Here is a 13,733-nt window from a genome sequence, read left to right as displayed (position 1 = left end):
CTGGGAGGCCGATGAACTTTTCCAGCAATTCATTGACCACATCCTCCCACAGGTACAGGTTCTGTTGATACAATCGTCCTTTGTTTGTTTGGATGGAAGGGTGTTTCTTCTTAATTGCCATAAGTGGTGTGGACCAGAACTGCCAGTTGATGAATGATGAATCTGTGAGACTGTGTGTGCTCTGCAGCTTCTGCTCCGCCATCCGCTACACAGAATGGCTCCACCCTGATCACCCTGATGCGTGAACTCACACAAGCAAGGGCACACTGTGGAGCTGGAAAACAGACTATTAAAAAAAACCAGTTTCACATCTGAGTACCTGCAATATTAATTCACTTATGACAGTATGGGCAGATAATATATCTGACTTTGCAGGAATGTTTGCGGGAACATTCTGGATTATTTGTCCAAGTCTGCAGGATCAGTTGAGAAAAAGCCCTGTGAAGGAACAGTACCTGCACTAATATTTGATTTATCTGAAAATGGATCACTTGAACAGCATAGATTGTGAAAATGAGATAGCACAGAACTAAGTGCTTGGGAACATGGGAAATAGGTACAGTGCAGGAACAGATATTAGCTATACAGAGGGCTATCCAGGGTCCAGGTGTAGAGGAATGAAGGCAAAGCGTGATGGGATTTATTATAGTTGGATTTAGTTCAAGGAGAACTCTCTCCGGTAAGAAGTCAATTTCACGAAAGATTTCATGAATCTCAGTCTCACGTTAAACAAAATAGCAGTCAGAAAATAGAGCAGATGCAGTAAACCATTAAAAATGGAGGCTCATTTGATATGGATTTTTCTTGTTACTTTAGTGTCCCACTTAATAAAAAAACCTAATATGGAAAACACTATAAATATGTCACTCATCATAAAGCTGCTTTAAACAATGAGAATGTAGTGGCACAGCAGGGTGAGTGTAGGCACTAAAATAACATACGCAGTAATTCTGCTCTCTCACCCAAGAGCTGAAGAAAATGAAGTGATAGTAAGACTACAATGGCTGCAATCACTTTTATTTTATTTATGCTCCACTGAAGTTTGATGCACATGCTCCTGCCTGTACTACACATTTGTGTTAGATAACTGGCAGTATTTTAGTAATGGGAATAGATATGTGTGAGTGCAGGATTAAAACTTCTTTTCTTCTCTCAATGCTATTTATATTTCAAACCTTCTCATGTCTACTCATGCTGTAGCAAAATGTAGCTCTCATTTTAGTAATTGCATTTTTCATTGTCATCCTGCTTGTTTTCTCAGAGTGCTTTCATAAGTTTTGTCTTTGATATTTTATTTCAACGTGTTTATCACAGCACTTCATCTCAGTTCTTTTCAGTTGAATATCTGACATGGAGCTGTTTCCTCTCTTCACTTCATTCTTCTCTTTCTATTATTTGTTTATTCTTTACCTTATTTTTCTTTCCAGTTATTTTTCAGTCCCCTTTCCCTTTCTTCCTTCCACTCAGCTCTTTATCTATACCTCTCCTTTCTCCTGCTGAATGCTCTTTTTCTCTCTTGAGACTTCTCCTTTCTTTTCCCGTTAGCTGCTCAGGCAGACATTTCTCATTTGTGTTTTCTTTTCTTTCCACTCCATCATTTGTTTGATTTTATACCTATAGATATATCCCCAAATATACCAAAATGGAGGGGAACTCATAAGCAAATGGTGGAGAACTGGATAACTGATAAAGGGGAAATGGGCAAACCATGAAATAGGAAAGTATGGCGGTTTACAGGCAAAGATGGTCCATTTGGTGGCTAAATGGCATTGCCTAACACATATTATTGAAATCACTGTAGCTTGTTTTCTGACAATGACGTCTGGGTCTAAATGACCTCTGGGTCTAACATTAGCCCAGCTGGTGGGATCATGGTGCTAATGACACCTGGGTTGTGGGTTTGATACCCTTATGGGCCGTTGTTCTGGTTTGAAAGCAAAACCAGTGAGAGACTCCAAGTCAAAAACACAATTTATTAGGAAAAGGGAAAAAACCCCAAAACAATAGCAACAATACAAAAGAAAAACCACTGACAGAGTCAGAATACAGCCTGACACCCTGCTAGTTAGCGTAGTGGTAGCAGTCCAAATGAAATGGTCTTGTTGGTGTTCCTGTAGAAAAGATCTAGTCGCTCTTGTCTTCCAGAAGGAAATCAGTGGGTAAGGGCAGCTTGTTCTGTCCCAAACCCAAATTATATCCAGGTGGGGATGCTCAGCTCCTCCCCGCTGAGCAGAGCATCTCACAATGGGCTGTTATCATTTTGTGAGTCATGTGGTAGGTCCATTAAACAGAAATGGCTCCCTGAGGGATTTATCTCTGAGTCATGTGGAAAGGCAGTGATGGGCCCATTAACAGGAGATAAGGAAAACCAACGCTCCTCTTGATTTCAACAGCTCTTGAGGATGGGATTAGAATATCTTTATATTGTGACCTAGGACAGCCATTGACTTTAGAGCTGGACTTGATCCTTGTGGAATTCCTTCAACTCAGAATATACTATGAAATCTCGGTGGTGAGGTGGATGGCTTTATCTGGGACAAGGGGCACAAGGCTGCTCTTTCTGTAAGCTCCATGACAAAGTGGAGACATTTGATTTTTTTTTTTTTCTTAAGCTTCCCACAATACCTCTGAATGTTCTTCTTAGATGCTTTCCTTCCTGCAGCTCAGTGTTGTGAATAAACACAATATCTGTGTTTTGTCAAAGTGTCATTCCAGAAGTTACTTTGGTGGATAGCAAGGCTCTGGTATGTGGTATCATGCACATTGTTTAATTAATAAAATTTCCTGAAATATTTTCATAGAGCTGGCATGTAGTACCTACCATATAATAATGATGTCATACAGCACAGCATTTTAGGAGCTGCTACAACAGCTAAGTATGGCCCAATTAGTGCAATAGCTGAAGCAATGTAGAAATCTCTGACAGACTTCCTGTGAGAGTAAGAAAGGGCCAGTAGGCAGGCATAATGTATTGCTATTAATCAGTAAACATTATGATACTGGTATAACATCTTCTCAAGTAGCCCTAGTACAATATATGCTGCATTAGTAGCAGATGCCACCAATTCTGAGGCCTTATATAACATGCACTATCTCTACAAAAAAATTAAAAAAACGCTTTTATGTGAAAAATATATCCATAGCTTAGCATTTTCTCTGCTCTTGTTAGGAAATTTTGAATACTAGTATTGTATTTTATTGGGAAGACAGTCAACAGTACTGGCCAAAAACACAGTATACATTTAAGGTTGAAAACAGATCCCATATGTCACATTGTGGTGGAAATACTTTCCTGTATGTATTAGTTTTACATTATAGAGCAGTGTATTTTTGTGGTGGCAAGAGACACTATAGACAGTGGGTAGATGGAGGCTGCAATGATAGTGAGAATATCTAATACAACATTCTCTTCATACTAGATGCTGAAATTGTACTTCTCTAGAAAACTACTGTTGTTAGCATCGTGTCTGAAAAGAGTATGCTTATCTTACATAAATGAAGTTTGGATAATGCCTTTAAAGTCAGGCTTCCTTTTTGTACAACTTAGTCAGTGTCTAAGAAAAAAATGAATGAGAAGGTGTCAGTGTTTACATGTGACTGTTTAGTTGTTTGAAGTTATATGCTTAATTTATTTGTTTTAGGTTTATTTTCATATTAAGATTGTGATGATGTAATTAGCTATAGATACTTAAGATGTTCATATTCTTTGTGACTTTTTTTTTAATTATGGTCTACAAAAAAAAGACTCATAAGAGGGTAGCATATGGAAACTGTGTCTTAGAAATAAAAATTCACTGGATCATATTAGATAAAACTGGTATGGGGACATTACTTCTTTATATACAACATTACTGATATATATGCTGGAATGTATGTGTTCAAGGTAAATATTTAGATTTTGCAAATATGTTTGAAAAAATATAGAAGGGGAATTACAAGCATGAAATTAGTTGGGAAGCCTCCCACCCCTTCCACTCTGTAGTGAATGTTAGAGGGTTTAGAAGCTTAATGTATTCAGTAAAATTAAGGTGAGAAGCACATGAACTTTCTTTTTAATTTCTTCCCTGAAAGACAATAAATTTTACTTTGTCTGACTGTAGGATAAAACTGTCAAGATGAATAGTTGCTATGCAAAATATATCTGTCCATAGCCTGAGCAAAACACAAAAAAAGAGTCTGATCATAATTTATAAACTTGCTCATGGCCTGTAAATTTCTGACACCAGACAACTTTTGAATCTATTTTAAAGAATGCAAAATGTAGATTTTTTCTCCAGGTGAAAGAAATCCAATCAAAAAATTAGTGTTAAAAGAATTTAATTCTGTTTTCTTGCTAGGACACAAAGATCACTTCTAGCTGACTTTATTACCATACATTGCAGTTATGTTTACCAGTATTTCTGTCTGCTGAGATTTATTCATTCCCCTGGAAGGAGGTTTGAATAAGAGGTGGATATCACTGTGCTTATAGTAAAGCCATGAGTACTCTGAAGAATATAAGGTACTAGGAGAGGGACCTTAAATTCACTAAAAGAATAGTTTGAACTGGGAGTGAAGAGGCTCAGTTGTAGCAGACAGAAGAGTTCGGACAGAGATGCCTGGACCTGCCCAAGGGCTGCATTTTCCTTCGTAATCTCCAGTGGAGAATTGAACACCCTGTACGGGTAACAGACCAGCAGCAGAAAACTGCTTCTGACTATCTGGGATTCTCACTGGATGAGCATCAGATCAGTGGATGTTATACTGAACTGAAGTGAGACTTCGAGCCATTATCTGACTAGACAGCTCTTATTTGTAATTTCTTCAGAAAATTGCTATTCATATCAAGAGATGTTTTTCTTTTTTTTTTAATTCTCCTTTTATTTAGGTGAAAATATATTTAGTGTTTATAGGACAGTGAATGATTTGACACAGACTTCCTGAATATTGCTGGAGAAGAAAGAAGTTTTAGGAAGTGTGATAATGGTCTGAGCCTCAGCTATACTTATTTGCAAAAATTGGACTCTTTAACTTAAGAATTGCATAAAAATAATTATCCTGATTCTTCCTGCTACCATTATTAAGCACATACTGCTGAAAAGATAAAATATGTTTCCATTCAGCCATAACTGTGAAGAAAATTAAACATATACCCCAAACTGAATTATGCCTAAATGGGGGAAGTGGAGGGAGTGGGAAGTACAGCAGAACTTTTTAAGAAGTTTTTTGAGGATCCCCCTGAGTCACAGTTTTCTATCTTTTAACCAGTTTTAGGATGAAAGAACTTGTTGAGAAGATTGAAAAAAGTATTTTTTCAATATTGATAGGGGAAAAAATGCAAGATGAAAATATCAACAGGTGTTGATGTCAGTGTCTCTGTCATCACACCTGGATAGAGTGTCCTGTTGGGTTGTGGAGAATTCCCTTACCTAAAGCCAAAAAAGGGCTACAATCATGATAATAAATTATCAATTAAATCTGTTCAAGTCTTGTTTATTGAAAATTGAACTTAACACCTAAACTGACCAAAAAAGACATTGCATTGATAAAATATTTTCCTGAGAAATATGTGGCTCTGGAACAATGTGGTTCATGTTTAAAAATTCAGCTATAAAAAATCAGTGTGGTATGTACTAAATGAACTAAAGACAGGCTAGTTATATGTGAAAAGTTATATGTGTCAAAGACTGTGGCTAATGGAAAGCCTTCTCAACCAAATGAAAATTTTCTTTCTTATGGGTTATTTGTCCTGACCCACTGCCACTCATTCTCCTTATCAATGTCCTAGAGAAAAAGTGAAATATTTAAAACTGCCAAATCTTCCAGCTATGGGTTTTGAAAACAAAAGTGATCAAGGGCAGCTGTTGTAGCAAGCTTTGTACATTCAAACAATGCATATTTTAACACATGCAAATTCAAAGTCTTTGATCTTAGTCCAAAGAAAACTCACTGCTGTAAAGCATCTTTCCTTGCATGGTTTTGTAAATATTCTGGAAAATTTGAGAATTTTCAAACCCTTTAGAAAGATAAAATGAGTACATTCTTGTTCTGCACCCATTTCTCTTGCCTTATTAAGTCATGAAAAGCATGCAGATTTCAAGCAATATCTTTTGGATAGGACAGGATGAGTTGTTCTTAGAGAAAGTTAGTAGGAAGCAAACACAAGCCTTATGGATCAGGAGGGATTTTGTCATACTCATTAATCTTGATTTTCCTATCTAATTGCGCATGTCCTTTTTGTCCTTTTCTCCTGAAATGCAAGAATTCTTTGTGTCTGAAGGGAACCAGTTTCTGTCTGAATAAGTGTTTGAAAACCAGCTTCCACAAATCCATCACCTTCAAAGGAAGTGTTACAATTAAATTATAAAATGCTGAAATTGTGTTCTTCCCTGTGATAGGGACAGAAAACACAAGGTTCTGCCACCTGCATCAAGAAACTGACTCCAAAAATTAATTTGGCACCTTCTATGATGTTTTGAACTTTCAGCTGTCAAAGAATTCCATGAGTTATTTCACAGCATCCTGAAGCGAAGAGGACTTCAGGGGGGAAAGCATTGTTTGTGATGTACTTAGCTAAAGAACATAGGCTGAATTTTATTAAGTAGTTTCTTTCTGCTTAAGGAATCAGTCAGTATCTTCCCATATGATTCTGTAGAGTTGAGATCCAATGAATAAAATATTCTACTTCATCATAAAATATTATGTTTATTAAATGCACATTTAAAAAAAATACTGGATACATGCAGAGCTTGCAGTGTTATTAGGTAGGACTGGATTAATCTGCCTGATTCTACTAGAGTTTATTTGTAGAACATGACTTAATACGCTGTTGTAGGCTGTGTTATACTGGCACTGCATCCCACACTTTTATAGTGACGATTACAGCTTTCAGCAGTCAAGCGACAAACTCCATAAAAGTACTCTGAAATTGCATTTTTGAAATTCCATCCCTGCCTACAACTATAAACTCTGAAGAACTGAAATTTTAATAAAATAACTCAGGAGTATTTAATTTTTCTCTACTCTGGATCTGCTACCTTATTACACCTATTCTGTAAGCTATTAAATGTTCAGTCCTGTAAAGCCTACATTTGATCTTTAGAATGTGCAGAGACGGCAAGGTATGACTGAAGAAATCATGGAAAAGCAGAGGTGCAAAATGCATTGACTTTGTTGTGTTAGTCACTGCTTCAAATGAGAATGCCCAATCCTACTCTCTCTGTGTCCACAGTAACAGGAGGCAGAGATGAATGGAGTTGATTTAATTGTGCAGACATAAATAAAATTTTCAGCCATTGCATAAACACTAGACCATTTTCTAGTACATGCAGCTACCTAGAGAAGGAACTCATCATCACATTATGACATAAAATCAATACCTTGCAAAAGTCAGAAATAAGATCATGAAAGAGCAATGTGTTGTATCTACAAAGGTTGCATATATCCAGTTTGGTATTTATGATATCAGACTTAGAGAAGGGAAAAAAAATATTTCTTATTCAGAAGTGTGCAGCAATGTGAGACAAAATAGGCATTTAACAGGCCTCTGTTTATGTTTTTATTGAGATGAATTTGGGTTGGTTTGAAGATCTCTACTTTCTGCAATAATCACTCCAATGAAGTACTTAAAAAACCGTGTTTTAGCAATATTTCTGTTATGACAGTAATTAGTAATTTAGGTAAAAAGAAGTAAAACTGAAGAACCCTTGTGGATATTGAGGGAGCAATATTTATTACATATCAATAACATTTTCTGGGGTACTACTTGTACAACCCTGACCCTGTAAAAGGAGAAAGGATGATGAGCTCCCTTATACTGGGGAAAAAATATCATAGTGATAATTTATTTGTAGTAGCTTTTGGAAGATTTATATAATTATAAATTAAACTGATAAAGAAATATTGATGGGACAGGAAAATTGCTGCATTATTCCATGGGATTGACATAATAAAAATGTCATTAAATCAAGTAATTGTACAGTGTAGTGGATCTTTTTTCATACAGATTTTTATTGCATATGTAAACCTCTCTCTTAATGATATTAATGTAACCTATCTGCATTCAATTCATCTGCACTGGAGTGTCTCAAGGTGAAATTTGGCCATGCAGGACAGATTGACATGGGAATGAGTTCATTTTTTAGCACTGGGTTTTGTAAACAGACTCAATCTCATTACATTCTTCCGAATGGAACCCGTTTCAGTGGTCATTCTACCCAAAAGGCACTGTCATGCAATCACAGAATCTTCTGAGTTGGAAGGGACCCACAAAGATAATTGAGTCCAACACTGAAGTGGTGTGTACAGGGATTGAATCCATGGCACTGGATTGTTAGCACCATGCTTGACCAACTGAGCTAATCATCCCCCCTCCTACATTTATAACTAACCACCTCACATAACAATGTCAAAAAAATTAACCCTTCCTTTTTTTTTCCCCCTCTCAAAACCTTAATTTTCAGAGTTAGAGTGAAATAAGAATTTTTAAAAGCAGAGAACTGTACCTGAGTAACAGTTTCAAGGAGGCTCATTTGGATCCTAGTCTGAGCTGATGGACCAAAGATTTGAACATGTTCCAAATGAACATCATAATCACTGAAATATTGTCTATTCAGAGCTCTGGTTCTCACTCTGGTTTGATCAATTCTTTCCTGAGCCTGAGAAACCTTTACTGTCAAAATTCCTTCTGTGCAGGAGTTACCATTTAGTATGAAAACTTCCTGATAAGTGCTATGATTATTATTATTGGATTACTTTAATCACTCTGTGTTGATTGGGACCATTAACTCTGAATTTAGCTTTACAATAAAAATGGGAGAGAATAGAATGCCTTCTTTAACATATTAATTTATGGTGGAAAATGCACATGGTATGCGTTTCTAGTGTAATAAAGGTAACCACGAGGCAGAGTACAAGGTTACCCAAATATCTTATTTGTAACAAGAGCATTGTGATAGTGATTTCAAGCAAATGGGGATGCTTGTATGAAAGACACAATAAGAAAAGCTGAAACTGTGGCTTTTGATGAAACTGCTACCAAGTATGTTATCTAAGATGTAAAATAAAAGGAAAGAAAAAAGCAGAAGGAAGAAAAAAAAAAAAGAAAGCAAGCATGTTACAGGGACGAGTTTGGAGGCATCCACTTTGTATCACAATCTGTTGTTGTTGTAACTGTTGTAATTCAGCTGCAAGTCATCAACTGAGAATTCCCCTGGGAGAGAATGTCTCCTGTTGCTCGACTCAGTCTCAGCAGAAAGCAGGTGTGTATGTGTGTGTGTGTACTGAAAACACTGCTACAGAATACATATTTCCATCCAGTCTGGGATCTATTCAGAGACAGGGCTGAACCAGATCTAAAGTATACACACAAGTGATATTAAAGCTGCAGTGTGGGTTTGTGCATGTCATATTACGCTGAAGAGTTATGTATAAGCAAAACAGTTGGAGGGGACAAAGAGTAGATAAAATTCCTAAATCTCCATGGGGTATACAGACTTCTACATACAACATTCCAACATGTCTTTATTAAAGTAATTTAAATCTATGCTGATGCCTGTCTTCCCAGCAGCACATATTTCATTGAATGTTTTTGTCCAAGTGAATTCTTTCTAGTAACTTCCTTTTGATTACTGATATCACTAAGAATTTCAAAATCAGTTCCTGAAAATTGGGATTCAACTGACAAGATGAAAACAAGATGAGATGAAAAAAGTGATAGTCAAGGTAGGAAACTAGGAAGTTAGCAAGCCTTTCTAAGAAGAAATTAAACCCCACAGTTACCAGCCTGGTGATCTGGTGGTGGTGGACAATACACTGATTTCATAGCAGCTCTGCAATTGAAGCTGGATGCAGCATCAGTAAGGTTAGGTCCTGCTGTACTACACTGCACCCACACACATCTCTGCTCTTCTTACTGCTCCACTGTGCCCCTGCCTGCCTCACACATTGCTCACCACAGTCTAAAGGAACAGGGGTGATGTGGCTTTGACAGAAGATGTATATAATTTATTCCTAATTTGCTCTTGGACTTGGGTTTTTACATATTTTTCATTTAAATCTGGAGTAGTAGATTTTGTAATTGCCTCTGAGTTTCTATATGATAATGAAAGGCTTTCAGAAGGAGCCTCTAATACCAATAATGAGAGACCTACAAAATGTTCACCCAAGCTGAAACTGTCCTTTGCTGATAAGGCTGGCGAAAGACTCACGTCCTCCATGCTTCCTGCACTTGGACAATGTCAGTGAGAGACGAGTGCTTCCACTGAAAGATGCTATTCCCAGGTGCATGACAGAGTTCTCTTCATCTCAAAACTGCAATGTATGAGGTAGGGAGAAGGGGAAAATACAATCTGCATAGCTCTCTTGAAACAAAATCTACAAAAACTGCAAATCTATGGCTTCCAATGTTTGGCAGAAGGGAGGTAGCACATTAATCTCTTTCTTCTTGCATAACACCTAAAAAATCTGTAAATACAATATGCCTTGCCTTGCCTTTCCTCTAACATTTGTGCTTATTTTACAGGTGAAAAACCACTGAATGTGATTTACAGTTTGAAAGTCATTAGTCTTTTATCTTAATTTTAAAGAAAAGTATCAAAAGGAAACTAAAGCCCTGCACTGAAGAGCAGAAAAGACAATCACAAGACATCCACAATTTTGTGAGAATGGCACGCTGATAGTGAGAGACTATAATTTTATGTTTCCCTCATGTGGACTCTTACCTAGTGCCAGTAACAGTATAATGTTGGATTAGACAGACATCATCCCTGATCCTCAGTAGCAGTACCTTTTTTTGTCCTTACTTTATTAGTGATATATTCTTGAAAAGTTGGTTATTGATGTTTGCCACTGAAAGCTCTGATTTCAGGATGTCCCCTTGGACTGTAACAACAGGGATGGATGTCAGACTTCTGGATGACAGAAATCTCTCCAGACTTTTCAAGTAAACTGATTCTTACATCCTTCAGGCTCCCAAATATATGCATAAAATAAAATGTGCATAGCTCTAAACAAGTTCTTGTAGTGAGGAGTTGTAGTGGTTTAGCACAGGAGTTTTTAACCTTTATGAAAAAACCAAAATGTCTAGGCCTATACACAACACTGCAGTAATGTCTTCAAACATCTCATCATTAGGAAATATATTATGCAGTTATCCATCTGGAGACTAGCTGGTATTGTTGTCACTGTGAAATGTACAGCTGAAATAAGCAGAACCATATTTTTAAGTGATTACATGTTATTAAAAAAATAATCAGTCAAGCGACAAGATTTGATAAAATTAATATACATATATGCATGAATTTCATGTGTGTGTGTATAAATGTATTTATATATATAAACAAACAAATATACACAGAGTATTTGTGAACTCTGAAATAAATGTTCTGAAATCAGGTAAACAGCTCCAGTATACCTGACAGGTGTTTGAAGGAACCACACTTGAACTGTAAGGTACCTGACTACTGATGCTTGCAAACAAAATTAATTCAACTGTTGCAATTTTGCATAAGTTCCATGGGGGTTTGAGACGTTGTTTTTTATTGTTAGTGTGTTTTAATTAATTCAACTGTTCTAAATAAATTATTTGAATCAGATACTACCACAAGTAACACATAAGAAAATAAGATACAACCCAAATAAGTGTGAATCCACCTTCATAAAACTAATACAGCTTCCTGTCATTCTCACTATAAAAAACAGTGTGGTTAATCATGTGGAAATATTGGTGCTTTCTCCTAGGAAATGTGACAAGATCCTTGATTGCAGAGAAATTAGATAGGGAAAAATGCCATTTCTTCAGTGTCAGAATAACTGCTTCTGCAAGAAATATTGGATGCAGAATATGGTTTTTTGTTTGCTATAAGGATGCTTTTCCCATAGTTCACTTCATTTTTTTTTTCAACTGAGGAAGAGATTTAACTGTGTAAACATTAAACATAGTTTTCAGTCTGTCTTTATCTCTCTGATTCCTCTATGTCGCCTTCTATCCTAATAACTATGAACTAATGTGCAGGACTGATTTTTGGAAAATACAACTGGCAGTGAATTTAAGATGCTATGGTTTCAAGCTGCATTTATCATGACTCTGTAGCTCTCTTTTGAGGATTTCCTTGAGATCTACAGTAGAGGCCAAGCTCAGTTCAGAACACAAGAGTTTTGAGTGTTTATAGCAGAAAACCTACAGTAATCTGCCCACTCTAAGACCTCTAGGACTGCAAATGACTCCTCTGATATGCTGCCAGAATTGTTTGCAAATACTTGCGTTTGATGTCAGGACCTGGTAGCAGAACACAACACACTGGGGCTTTATGGGCTACTTCTTGAGCCAGAGGACCAAAGGAATATGGGGAATGACTGGCTAGAGAAAGGCAGTTGTATGATATTTTATCCCTTGTCTGTCTGAAGGACTGGAAGCCAAAAAAGGGAAAATCAATAGTGGGAGAATCTGGCTTGGAATCAGATACCCAGAGACAGACAGATGACCTAATGAGGTCAGGAGAAAGAATTAGTGAAAAGGCATAGGAAAATAAAGATGCATGGAATGTAAAATTGGTGAAGAGCTAGAGCATATGGAGAAGCAAAATGGCCAGAGAAATGGACTGAGACAAGGAATTGGGAAAGAAAGGTGAGAAAAATTATGGATTGGGAGTGAGGCTAATTTCAAAGAGGAACTAATTTCAGCAGAAGGATAGCAAAGAAATGTAGAGTGTAAGACCAGCTGAAATGATTGACAGAAGACTGAATAAAAAGCTGATTGCAAGTGGGCTGGTTGGAGGGACTGTAAGAGATGAAGGAAAGGCAGGCTAGGACTGGAATTGGAGACTAAACCAGCAAAGGTAGAATTTTCTGGGAAAATGTGCTTGCTCTTTGTTACAAGAAACCTGTGAGAGCCTGCTCATGGAACAGTGAAGTGAGTTGGCAGACACTGGGGGAAATAAAAGAGAATCAGAACTAAGAAATGTGTCAGGAGGCTCAAACATGGCACCAAACCAAAGTGGAGTCTACGGCTTGGAGTGATTTAGTTCTCTATCAGCTACACTTTGTGAAATCTGCCTGTCAGGTGTCCCATAGCTGACCAATAAAGGACCTTACAGAGGTTAATAATCTAATCATTTACTTATTCTATTAGAATAGTTGTCAAAAATGAGCATGGATGAGCTATATTTCAATTCAAAATTGCAAATAGAATATACAGGTGAGAAGGAAATTAATTTTAATTTTGTAAAAAAACATATTGCAAAGGGTTTTTCTTGTTAGATATAAGTTAATTTAAATTTAGGTTAAAATAATTTCTGAATAGTGCAAACTTCAACATGTAAAATTAAAAGTATGTCATAATGCATCACACTGCTGGGCAAGCTCAACCAAATTCCTGTCTAGCAAGTTTGTTATTTTTTTCCCCATGATTGTACATATCAGTCCTTTCTCCTTTATGGGTAAGGTTGTCTCAATGGATTATCTGAGTACAAATACACTGTTGGCAGGCTGGTAAACAGAACATCAATCCCATCAGAAAATTCATATATACAGAGCCAAATGTAATAGTGGGAAAGGAATGAAAGCTATGGAAAATATTTTCATGGCCCTTGCCTTCCCATTTTACAGAGCAATCACCTGCCTCTGTATCAGCTGTGTCCACCAATAAAGCTATTATCCTGTTTCCTATAGTACCTTTCACTTTTTAGTGTGTCCCGTGAGAAGGACAGCTGGAATGCTGGGTATCCAAAAAGCTGGTCTCCGTGGAAGCTCAGTAG

Source organism: Pyrgilauda ruficollis, unplaced genomic scaffold (assembly GCF_017590135.1).
Source record: "Pyrgilauda ruficollis isolate IOZ18807 unplaced genomic scaffold, ASM1759013v1 scaffold33, whole genome shotgun sequence".
NCBI lineage: Eukaryota > Metazoa > Chordata > Aves > Passeriformes > Passeridae > Pyrgilauda > Pyrgilauda ruficollis.
Note: the sequence above shows the minus strand (reverse complement) of the source record.